This window comes from Zophobas morio, unplaced genomic scaffold, assembly GCF_036711695.1.
Source record: "Zophobas morio isolate AGI-343-1 ecotype UQ-CSIRO unplaced genomic scaffold, CSIRO_AGI_Zmor_V1 ptg000017l, whole genome shotgun sequence".
Lineage (NCBI taxonomy): Eukaryota > Metazoa > Arthropoda > Insecta > Coleoptera > Tenebrionidae > Zophobas > Zophobas morio.
In genome coordinates, this window is record NW_026972122.1 from 16,677,423 (window position 1) to 16,690,662 (window position 13,240).

The 13,240-nt window shown below is 32.1% G+C and overlaps 1 protein-coding gene across 12 annotated transcripts in view; it reads left to right on the forward strand.

Moving 5' to 3' along the window:
• Positions 1 to 13,240, forward strand: part of Mbl (muscleblind) — a 227,706-nt gene that overhangs the window by 62,444 nt on the left and 152,022 nt on the right. Inside the window, exon 1 of one of the 12 annotated variants that reach the window (XM_064057275.1) lies at positions 8,963 to 9,069. The exons of the other annotated variants lie outside the window; for them this stretch is intronic. The gene's annotated coding sequence lies outside the window, so the exon portion shown is untranslated. Of the gene's footprint in view, positions 1 to 8,962; positions 9,070 to 13,240 lie in introns of those variants that run through there. 12 annotated transcript variants of the gene reach the window in all.

Consider the following 13,240-nt stretch of genomic DNA (forward strand, 5'->3'; position numbering starts at 1 on the left):
AATAAAACTGTTCACTGTAATGAACGAGGACGGTGCGCAATAATAAACTCCTAATAATAAATCAAAATTTCATAGCGTGATGTGTCCGCTCGAGTTAATTAAAAGAGCATACGTAACAGATAAAATTATAATTAAAATGACAAAATCCAATTTCACACAACAATGCTTCGGAAATCTATGGCCGTGGTACACTTGTTCCACGTAGACTGTGATCCGGACCTATTCGGCTGATTTCGTGCAAACGTTTCACACACACAAGCAGACAACAAAGAGCTTGTATTACACAGAATCCTTTGTTTTGATTGTTCACAAATTTTGACAGGAAACAAGAAGTCTGTGATTTTAGAGAAATTTCCGGGTTAACTCTTTGTTGCGTGACACTTAACGGAAACTGACGTAAATGTGTCAGTAAAATTGGTCTCATTTGTGTTTAATGCATTTTACACCTTTTCTATTCACTTCATCTATGAGTAGGTAGTTCTCATGACTGGATAATCTTAATTCGTTTACTAACCGGAAATTGTTCCCTATACTAGGAGTTTTTAATCTGAAGGAAAATCACACATTTTTTTCTTTACATTTTTCATGCCATCTTCACCAATCATTTTGATCCTTGCAACATTAAATTAGAATATTTCACAAATGCACCAAAGTTATGTTTTTGAAGTATGGTATTTGAACGATGGATGGTCCTATGGTAACTGAAATTTAAAAAACTAAAAATAAAAATAAATAAAACAAAGAATAAATACCTACAATTGTTAAACGAGTAAAGGAAGGCCAAGATGGTCGTTTCCTTTCTTTACTTTTATAATCGTTCCAGTATTAATAATCCCATCAGCGCGATATTTTAAGTCGTTTTTGGGCTTGAAGCAAAGATAAAAATCGAGAATGAAACATTTTCTATGTAATGTATATGTATACTTGCTAAAATTCCCTAATTGTACTAAATTCCCAATTCCCTACATATGTCACATATTTTTAAACAGTAATATGGATAGTAGGTCACGTTACTTTCTACTGCTGTGAAAAATAACAGCAGCAAGGCTATATTGATCCGAAATGTATTTTTGTGAACCAACCGCTGCAATGACGATTGTGGCTTAAATATGCCAAGTAGGAACTACTGGGCTTTCATTGGTGCCTTTAATTTAAATTTTTATGCCAACGAAAAGATACTACGTTTGTTACTTACATAATTCTTCGAATATTTGGTTAATATAAATTTTAAAACGAAGAACGAACAGTTAATTTGTCTTGGTACCACCGACCCGTATGCTACCCTAAACAAATTAAATTTTGCGTACGCTTACTTATACTTGTATATCGAACCAGCATTCGAATATTGCTATTATAAGTTTGTTTAAATATGGTTTTGCTACCAGTGTTGCAGTGTATTTGTACAAAGTTAAACAACATTTAGGGCGTAGTTACGCTGAGGAATCGTACTTATTCTAGCGCTGTAGAAACACCGTACGTGATTTTATTTTTCAATCGATATAAAAAATTTAACACAAACTCAGAGTAAGCTTGAATATCGTTCAAAAGTTGTGTGACAGTAATCTTGTTAAAAGTAATCACTGTCATGCTGGAAATAAATCTATTGGAAAACCCTCCATATAATCGAATCATATGATGTTGTGAAATCGTACTCGTTATATTATAAAACAAACATGTCGGTATTATTAAATCAATAAAATTTTAGCACCTCCTCTACTGTGTAAATATTCCAATAAATGTTCGATTACTGAAAAGATTACTATTTTTATCGGTGTTCCGATAATAAAAGAAGTAAGTAGTGGCGCATGCAATGGCTGGATTCGGTGCTAGTGATTGAAATTAAAGTTGAAAATAAATACCCGTGATTTATCACTACAACAGCAATGTTTTCAGTTTCTCCGAAAAAAATGTATCTACTGCAGTTTATGCAAAAAATTGAATTTTTGTCGATGCGAACACGAATTTCTCATTTTTACTTTTCATCTTTTATAAACCTATGTTTTAAATGTACAGTTTTTCTTAATTTCGTCATACTTTATAAGAAAAAATAAAGATATAACTATATTTTTAGAAATGACTGCATTTTTCATTCAAAAGAATATAAATATGTATCGTCATGGTGCTGTCTTCATGAATCCTTGGAATTTAAAATAAACTATTTTGCAATTTAGATTACCGTGTCGACTGGGACAATATAATAAAGCACACTAAACATATATAATTTTCTTAATTAATAAATTAGTGTTTGCTCTATGAAAATATTATGTTTTAGATTATTTCTGGGTTTGTTGAAAGAAAAGACATTTATTCATTATGTATTACTACCAACTAGACTTCGCTTTTTAAATGTTTAATTGATAGTATGTAACAACAGTTACGTGCAAAATTGGAAGAGTCATTCTTATGGTGGAAATTTGAAATTTTTTAGTTGCTTAAAACTTGAAGAATTGGCGATTTGTTGAAGTGAAGCCTGAAGCTTTGGAATGTTATTCAAATTAACCGTCTTTATTACAACTGTTGACCCGGTTTGATCAAGTTTTGACAAATTAAATTATTATTGTTACTCATGTCGCTCAGGAGGCAGTCCGCTTTTATTTGCCCCAATTTAGTCGTTTTTTAATGTTATATTTTACTGTACATATTAAAATTAAAACAGATTTATTATTATGTTTAACAATAAATTGTCAGAAATATAATGTATTGTTCCATTTTGGCCGAATGCTTACCTAAATCATCTATGTAAGTAACACTTTAGTATTATCATCCACAATATCAACTGTTATGATACGATATCATGGTCTGCTAAATGAGTGACTTTATCTGCTTGCATTTCAAGTATTTTTGGTATACCTTTATTTGCGCAAATCCGCGACAACAGTAAAATTTGACACATCATTGATGTTAAATATATACATAGATGGCGGTGTCATAAAATGTGAAATTTTGCACTACGCTGGAAAAAATCTGCTGAAAAGTGGCGCCTTTGGTGGGATATTAAAATTAATAATTTTTTTCAGAACTGACCTGCAGTTAGCAGGTCATATATACAAGGTGAGTCAAGGGGACGCCTTGAATAACTTTTATTTATTAGCCAAAAGTAATTATATTAAATTTTCAAACGGAGATACGGAAATTCATTGCTTTAAAAAAGCCATGGAAAAAAATTGCAGAAATATCATTTAACTTTTTCTTTTTCAGATTTTGCAGGTTTTTTTATTTAAAAAAAATGTAATAAAAATAGCTTTATTAGCTCCACTATTTAAGAATAGTAAATTATTTTTTTTTACAAAAATTAACTAACTTTCTGATTTAAGTTTGTTCGTTAGTGCAACTTGCTGCAAAATTTGTTAAAATGTTGGATTGGATTATTCAGAAAACCATAATAAGTGAAATAATTTTACCAGTCTCAAAATTAGATGCTTCAATATTTTTCGCGAAATTAAAGTAGCTCATGGTGGTTGGTGCTTTGGTGCTCCTGCACACAAATCGCACATTGCAGTGAATACTATTCATGATGTGGGGTTCAAAACACTGGACCATCCTCCTCATTCTCCAGACCTAGCTCACTCGGATTATTATCTATTTCTTCAATTAAAAAAAAAAAACCTTACAAAAGGCAATAAATTTTCTTCAAACAACGAGATAATAGAGGCTGTGGAGACTTGGTTTGAAGAGAAGAATCTTTTTTTTAGTGGATCGCTGTAACAAGTGTATAACTTTGAAACGGGACTACGTTGAATAAAAAACATTTTGAATTTCAAATTATTTTTTCTTCTATGGTAGACTAAGAACTTATCAAATTACCCTCGTACAGTTAAATAAAGCGTTGGTAATTTAAGAAAAACGTTTTTTTGTTTTTTGTTACGATTTTTTAAGTTAACAAAATGATGCATACATAGAACATAGAACATTCCTTTATTTATAAACTAAATTCCATTAGCATTGGTTCGAAAATAAAAAGGTTGTACGATGTGTGTCCTTTTAGCTAACTCACCACGTTTAATACAAGAGTGTAAAATAGTTTTGTTTCCGATATGACACTATGGTAATCATATACTGAGTGACAAAAGTAAAAAAAAAAACAAGTAGTAATCATTATTTTGTAATGAACTTTTTTATGCAAACCAAGACTTTCAAATTAAGAATTGATTAGAATTTCATTGCTATCTGTGCAGTGAGAAAGTACAAGTCTGTCCAGTAGTTTTAAGAAAAAAATTGTTTCTTGTACCCTGAGAAAGTACAAGTACATTTCTTTCCTGATACGTCGTAGTATCGACCTAATGCGATCATCAGTGTCTTTGTGCGGTATTTCATCCTATGCCACAAGTACTTGGTACCGAAGTTATTGTAAACTCTGTGGAAGACGGGGTAAATTGCATAGCTCCATGCCTCTCATATCTCAAACATTTTCTACTGGGGATAGGTTAGGGGATCTTATGGCTTCAGCTTTTTCAAGACGGTTTAGAGTAACACTAGCAATGTGTAATCGGGCATTGTGTTACTGAAAAACCGAATTTTGCAAGGTGTGAAGATATAGAAGAAGATGGACCTCTACTACATTATCAGTAATGTATTGTAATGCGTTCATGGTACCTGTAAGGAAGACCGGGGACGATCTACTTTCGTATCCAATCGCCTTCCTAACCATAACCTCTATAGTTCGGAGCACATGCCTTTCTGTGAAAAATCGTGGAGGTCGTTGTTTTCCACGCTGTCGTCTTACCCCTATCCAGCCGTAGCTCATGCCTAAACAAAATCGGGATTCGTCACTAAAAGACGATTTTTAGAAAATTACGATTACAGATTGTTTTCAACTTTAAATTAACCGACATAATTTTTTTTTGCGGATTTTTCAATTAGTATTTAAATAGGTTAGAATATACAGGATCATCAAAATTGATTGAGAGAGTTGGTAAACCTGAACTTGAATAATTTGGTTTATTGAGTTGTATAAAAATATTAGCTGCTAATGCTGCTATATATGAAGTTTCAAGTTGCAAATTTTAAAACTCAGTGGCGTCTTTTTTCGATTTTTTGGTAAAAAATAGTAGTCAGATTTGAAGTTTTGAATTTAAGATTTGTTCGCAAAGATGAGAGTAGCAATAAGGTATAGTGTGCGCATCGACCAAGGCGATTCGTACAAACGTTAAAATCGTTCGCAACTTTGCAAGAAGGTAACTTTCGTATTCGCAACTGATTCAGGTAAGTTCGACTATCAACCACCAGTTCTCTTGTCACACCACTGAATTCATTGCCACAGAACCTTAAACACATCTGTCATAAGGTTGACAAACTTCACGGCAAAAACAAGGAGTACCAACTCTCTCAATCAATTTTGATGACTCTGTAGTTATTACCTTCTTAGCCGACAGCCTTAACATCAAAGTGCTACTTATAGGTCCAGTGAATTGGTCAAATCCTCGTGATATGTGTTTTGTCTGCGACTTTACTCATAGTTTAACATTTATAAATAATGATGATGTTGGTTTAAAAGTGCATTTATAGCCTAATTCTAAATTGAGTTCATTTATACTCAGTCCAACTGTATGCTGTCTGTAAAAATCAAAGCTAATCCAAGTTGGATTATTGTACATAAATAAGCAGATGCACCTATTAAATGTAATGTGTGTAGGTAATGGATTAATACTTCATTTTAATATTGGAAAGCTACTCTGACGGCACTAGTCGTGAAATTAATGGGGACATGTATTTTCCTACGACTCGACGGTTTAAAAAAATATTGTTTGTAGGTATGTTGAAATGCACGACTAAAGCAAAATTTCGTAGTAGCCGTAGAAAAGTGTAGTGTACAATTTGCACACGAAGTATTTATCTGTCTGGGTATAAGTAACCCATCCTGATTTAATAAAGACTTAACCTATTTTGTATTTTGCTTAATAGAACAATTGCAGCACTTTAAAGACGAACTAGTGAAAGTAGTTTTTGGAACAGATTAGGTGGAATACTGATTAAGTAATTACTCGTGTTATTAATTGAACACCTTCAAAAAGTTGTCATAAAAATTTTGCAAGATTTTAAAGTCTGTTAGCTTTCTAAGTGTTAAGCAAGAATTTTTGAACGCATGCAGTAAAATTTGGTTTAATTACCATCAGACTCATAATTAAGAGTTTTTAACTACATCTTTTGTTTGTCAATAGTGGAATAAACCATTTCCTTAGGTCGAACCGAATCAAATAATAGTATACGCTTTTTTCTTAAAAATATATTCTGTTGACCTATCTATTGCATACATGTAATGTGAACTTTAAAAAACTCTAGAAATACTGTTGAGCTTCACATTTAGAAAATAATTTCGGAAATGAAATAATTTTTTACCTTATTTTCTTTAAAAAAAAAAAAAAACAACGAAATTGAACATATTACTAATCATAAAAGCATTAAGTTACATTTAGATATGTGTACGTCTTGTAAATTAGGACACTATCCGCAGTTTTTCTGTCAATTGTTGTCATTTTTGAGAAATCTTTTTGAACACGGATGTTCAAAATGACGCTGAATTTCTTGCCCCTTCATTTAAAAGTAAAGGAAGTGCCAAAGTCCAAATTGTTTTTTTTTAAACGGGAGATAAATATAAACGAGTATAGTGTATTTTTAAAATGTAAAAATATATTTTTAAGAATAAACTACCAAAATTGAAAAAAATTGGAGTTATCTTTTCCTTTTTTTTCTTTGAAAAGTTTGTACCGGCAGCAGTGTTACCCGACAGCTTCACTAGAGTAATACGAAAACGAGACACATTTAACTTATTTATCATCGTGAATGTGTTTTGGTCGAACGCTGAAATTTTCTGAGTTATTTTGAGCGTTATCCACAAATATTTAGGTCGTCAAAGCGTACCGAGTACTCCTCATGGAAACGTTCTCAACCGCCACAATATATTTATCGTTGTTTTAATTTCAGAATTCTTCAACTTAAACACGTGAATATTTTAATTTGGACAAATTATTATTAACAAAATAGCAAATAAACAATTAACGCTTTTATTTTCTTGAGCGGTATACAAAACATAACTAATTTTAAAATATGGATTAATGATTAACGTTTGTCTACCGCAATAAAATTGTTGTTGACTAAAATAATGCTGACGTAACCAGGTACAAAAGAAAAACAGACTTAATCTCAAAAATTCAACTTTGGCATGCAAAGTAGCCACATTCCAATTTCCAATTTTTTACGGCTTTTGCGAAAAGAATTTCAAGCTTTTCGTTGACTCAGCACCGCTGCTCTAGAACTTAATCATCAGAGTAAAAATATGTTTTCTTTAATCTTTTTTTTTTACTTTATAAACAACTAATGTCCGAAACAGATCTGACCTACGAGAAGGATGCGTTGGCATTTTTATTGTTTGTTCTTGGTGTTTTCGCCTTGTTTTGATTGGAAGATATTTTGTTTTTCATTGCAACGTTTTGAGTTGGTGATTTAACTCCCATTTTTAGTTTTTGTGAATCCATTAGTTGTTTCCAGAATTGGTGTTACATGTTATCACACGCACAAGAATTTGTAAAAAATAAGTAATTTTGTAAATTACATATAATTGTGATTTGGTTCACAACGCTCATTCTAAAATGTGAAAAAAAATATGACTGACTTATTTTAATATCAACTGTTTCACAGCCTTTTTTAACTGAGATTACCCGAAATAACTAGACTACAGTTAAGCCAGATGAGGAAGTTCATAATTAAATGAATTAGTTATATTTAGTTGTTCAACATGGAAAATAGAACAACGATCGCTTATCCTGATATTTGTAAAAGCTGCATATTGATGAATACATTGCATTGTAATCTATTGGCTTTTAATTCTGTAGATGCTTGTACATCCAAATTGAGTGTGTTACACTGATATCGTGTGTCTACTTATTGTAAAGAAGTTACTTTTTGTTTTAAACCCTGTACAAGTATTAATATGCCTACGTTTGTTCTTTTTCTTAACTGTAATATTTTACATAAACATTTTGCACAATTTTTGTTAGGTCCACATTATGTTTTTTTAGTTGGAAAATGTATCGAAATTCAGTGTTGACGTTATTAAACTTTGATTATAATCAAAATTAAATCATTTTCTTTCACTATTGATATTTTAACTTCATCTACTTATTGCAGGATTTTTGTAAACTCAAAAATTACCAAAATTCCATGGTGAAAATTTCACTTGTTATTATTACTGATCGTTCACTCACTAAATACGGAGTAGCTGGAGTTAAGAAGTCGTTTAAAAATGAAATTTTTAGGTTTTTCGAATGGTTACATATTTATGTATATCGCTAACGAGACAATACTGAAACAGTAAATCTTATTTGACGCTGTATCCTCGTAGATACATAGTTTACATTCCCTGAAGATGTTTCGCATAGAGGCAAAATGCACATTTGACAATAATAATTGTTCAATCAAGGCAGAATTGTTTTGAAGTTTCATGTTCTAGTTTTTATAAATCGCTACTCTTTTGTTTTTTTTTTGCGTTCTATCTCTTCTGTGTTGCCATGCAGTCCTCATTGCCTTAAAGAAGGTTTATGGAAATTGCCTGAAAATCTTGTTAGTCGCGGTTCCCGGCAACTCTTAGTAGTGTGTCGGGATAAGCAAGGATGATGTATTCGAGCAATCCCAGCAGGAATAGATTCGTCCTGCAGTGCGGAATTGTAAAAGTAAAAAGACGCCAGATTTTAGCGATTGGAGTGGGGAACTGGGAGGAGACACTTGATGAGTCACTCACGAGCGTATATGGCCGCCTCAATATGAACTCAACCATGGGCAGACGTTGAGGTTGAGAGGAACGCAGACGTTGATCGTCATCGTCCGGTCGTCGGTCGGCGGATTGGAGCTGTATGGTAGGACAAGGCCGCTGTAAATTACCGTGTTAATTTACACGTGACTTTCTGTAGAATCGCGTAGGAATCTTGTTGCGTTACGTAAGCTTGCCTTCGAGTAATTCTTTTCGAGCGGATTTTTTAAATGAGTGTTGGCAACTTGGATGCATTTTTCTGTTGTGTCTTGTGTTTTTGTTTGTTAATTTGTTGGACGCTTGTGATTTAGAAACAGTTCTTTTTGGTACGTAGTGGATTTTCTGTATACAAATTTTTCATTAATGAAATTTAGAAAGGCCATGTAAATCAATATATACTTCATTTAATAAGTACACGGGATGATTTTAATATCATGTAAATTTGGTAATAGAAATTGCAGATCCTGTACATAGTGAATTTAGAGGTGATTATAATTATAGGTAAACAGGTATGTTTAGAATAATTCTTTAGTTTCGAGAAGGAGCAACATATATGAATACTTTTGAAGTTTACCTATGGAATCAAACTCAGTCTGAATACTCCTTGTATTTAAAAAGGTTTATGCTAGGTACTGGTTACTGCAAGCAGCATGAGTCAAACTTTGTTGAAATGTATGCGGGTTGAGTAATATTTTTAGTTCTCAATTTTTGGTTTTAAATTTTATAACATTTTTGGTTTGACCAAAACTATCACCATACGGAAATACATTCTTAATCTAATAGTAATTGTGTGCACAATACGCCCATGTAAAGTATCATTAAAAAAATAATGCATCTTTAAATTTGAAACAAATTCGAAGAGTGCTCAGAAAATATAAGAAAAATTGTTAACTTCCTTCTGACCTTTTTGTGATGAAAGTGCAGTGTGTCAACCTTCGACAATTGCGACCTCAAAAATTAAGAAAAGAATTTACATAAGGAAAATGTTTCATGATGGATTAATGTCGTCATGCAGGCAGTCAGGTTCTTGGAAAATGAAAGTTCCAATTTATTCTATAGGCTTGGCACCGAAGTATTTTATTAAATTTCCATACCTAATGTATACTGGAGTTAAGAAAGCTGAAGTTTTAAATTAAACAAATATATGTATCAAATAAAAAAGTGCAGCAGATCTGCCACTTTCATACTGGACATTTCTAGAATTATAGTTTAATGTAAGTCGTTTCTTGTTATTTGTATTTCGAAGTAAAGGTGTTTCGTTGTTTCATTTTGTCGTCGCTAATGTTCATTGCTCAAAAAATACAAAGGAAAAATTATGTATTTTAGGATATTTCAGAGAACAACATGAGTAAAACTCATACATTATGAACACGTTTTAAGAAAAAAAATATGAAAAAACCGTCGTCCTGAATTGCAACTAATTTAAAAATAGCTTCAGTGGTGACATTATATTGGACTAAGTATTATTTATTTATGAAGCTCGGTTCCATTTATCGTGTTACGTAAATTCCCAAAATTTTAGAAGTTGTTTTACTGAAAACCCACACACCTTTGCATTCCCAGAAGTCTGCAGCGTGGTTAGCAGTTTCTTGAAGAAAAGTCCATGGACCTGTGTTTTTTCAAGGTTCAGTAGTTTGCAAACGATGCAAGGTTTTGTAACCATACATACACCAACTGAGTTCTAACAAAATGGAATCACAGTACACGCGGCTTATTTTGGCTTATTTTTAACAGTTTCTTGACAATCAATTTAATTCGTCTAGTGCTTAGTCTAGGATTTCGCCTCTTAATCTTCCACCATGAACAAATGCCTCAAAACATTTTTTCGCATACAAAAAGAAGAGTGGTAGTGTGTTTAAAACTCATGGGGAATATTTGCAAAATTTCATAAAATGTAATGTTATTTTAACTAAATGTAGTAGTTCTTTTTTGTAAATATCCAAAAAATAGTAATCCATTTGTCAAGGCATAGAAATTCTCTTTTTTATACCGAATATGAAGTTTATTAGCCGAGGTATAAAAAAGAACTTCTATGTCTAGACAAATATTAATTTTTTTCTGAAATCGCAATATCTACTTTGCAACTGTTGCAAACGTTCTGCAAGCAAAAATATAATTAAATGTGACGAAAATTAGGAGGTATATTTCATACTTACGTTTAAAACGGCCAATTAAACCCATAACTTATTGGAGGTTATCTGGATACGCATTGGTCGCCGCACTTCACGAGATCAGCTGTTGCGATGCGAGGTTGCAAGTTTACGTGCAAGTTTAATTAATAAACTACATTTATAAAACTAATAGATCGGATGTTTTTTGTAATAACTGGTAAAAAGGGTTGACGTAGGTATACAGTTGTTGCTAAAACGAAAAAAAAATATTACCTTGAAAAATGTAATTCTGGAGGTAGATGTTACTAATATGACAACACCGCATTTACTTCTACACCTAGGCTTAGCAAACGAATTTCTATGCCGATTTTAGGAGCATGGAATGTATCTGTCAAAATAGGTACAACAGTTTTTAATGACTGATATCTCAATAGAGGCATATCCGTGTAGTAGTTACATTAAGCCCCTTGCCTTTTACTTTTCGTATTTTGAACCAAAATTTAAAACAAAATGAGAGATTTTAAATTAAAATATGACATATTTCAGTAACAAATGAATTATCTTGCTTATTTTTGCGTTTTATTGTTGAATAATATATGTAGTTTTATATCATTTTGAATGTCACTGTGTAGGCAGTAGGTCATTTGATTGAATAAAATGAGCATTATACTTTCAGGTGAAAATAGCTGAAATTGTTATCTTTTTTTAAAAATAAACATTCTGAAATGTTTTTTGATCCTTAGATATGACGAAGGTTTTAGTCTAGAATCAACGGTTCTGACAACAAAACAAAAACGAAGGCATTGTACTATTGAAGGCTGTTGTTAAAAAGGCAATGATTTGATGATGCAATTTTAAATTTGCTTAAGTAGGTGTTTGATTCGCTGCAGAAGTTAAGCAAGATGTGCGTAAATTGGAGACCGGTAATTTTTTTGTATGTTGTTTGCTTTTTATTTTACCCTTGCAAAATGTTGCAGCACATTTCAGAGTTGAAAGTTATTGGCCAGTATTTTGTTGGTGAAATTTGTTATAGTCCAGTAATTCATCACGTATATAGTAGAACGTTAATAACGATCGGTTACTACAATCCACTATTTAAATGAGGACCAGGGCCGTTGGTACTATTCGTATTGGTCGTAAATTTAGTTGTATTGTAATGTCGTGTCAAATGGATCTTATTTATTGAGTATAATACAAAAATATCTGTCTGCAAATCGTGTAATCTTGTGATGTTGCGTATGTTTAAATTTAGTTTGATGATTTTGTTATACAATGTATACGTATCTTCGTATTGCGTGCTCCAAATTTCTCAACACTTTAAAACCTCTTGTTTTAAAATATTGGCCCTGCAGCATCTTATTTTTAAATTTTGCTAAATGTTAAACGAATTTTGTAATTAGTGGATTGACAAGCCTCTTTGTACAGAGATCCATATCTTTAAGAAAAGTTTCCATGTCACTGTAATTTGAAGGTAAACTTACAAGAGTTCCAAAACGATTAAGAATTTCAGATATTTCGGTTGCGTTTAGACACATGGTGTATCTGTAATAATTTTCGTTTACAACATTGGCAATAAAAAAAACCTTTATAATAGTTGTTTATGTTTTCAGAGCGAAAAATAGCTTACGATTGGAGAAAAGTTTTGTACATGCTGGAGATCATTAAGTTATTAATGATCATACTACCGCTCTTTTTAGGATTAGATTTATGAACTAATTTCTCGTTACGCTTTTCACAAAATTCGGTAAACCTTTTAAGGAATAAATTTAGTACACTCTCAGCGGGTTTGTTTGGTGACGTGCATACAAAACTGCTCCTTAAGAGCTAACTTTTGGTTCTAGTTAGTTATTTTTAATTTCTTTTGTAACACAAGAACTAATTAAAGAACACCAACATCTCTTACTGCGCGTACGAAAAAATCACGAGCATAATGTATTGGTGAGACGAAAATTGCCCGTCAAAATTCTACTCCCACAATAGCATGCATGACCTAACGATTAGTGAGTCATAGTCCGGGCTTTATAACTAGATAATGGTAGTTATGTACGTTATTTGTTATTAAATTCATGCTTATGACATAGATTTAACTTTTGACGTGTGGCAACAAGACGAAATACCCACTTTTAGAAACAGTTGCAACAAAAATATAACATAATTTGTGTCGCTCGGTTGTATTTATACTATAAGCAATAATGTCTTCGATAGTGCAAGATACTGATTTTCTTTGCGTATAATGTCGGATATACCATATGGTAATACAGGTCTACTTAAAAATGCCCTAAAAAAAATCCTCCTAAACCCGTTAGATCATACATTTCTCGTATAATAATTTAGTTTATTCAGTATTTCATAAGCCATGGGAAAAGTAGTGGCAAGATTCAAACTC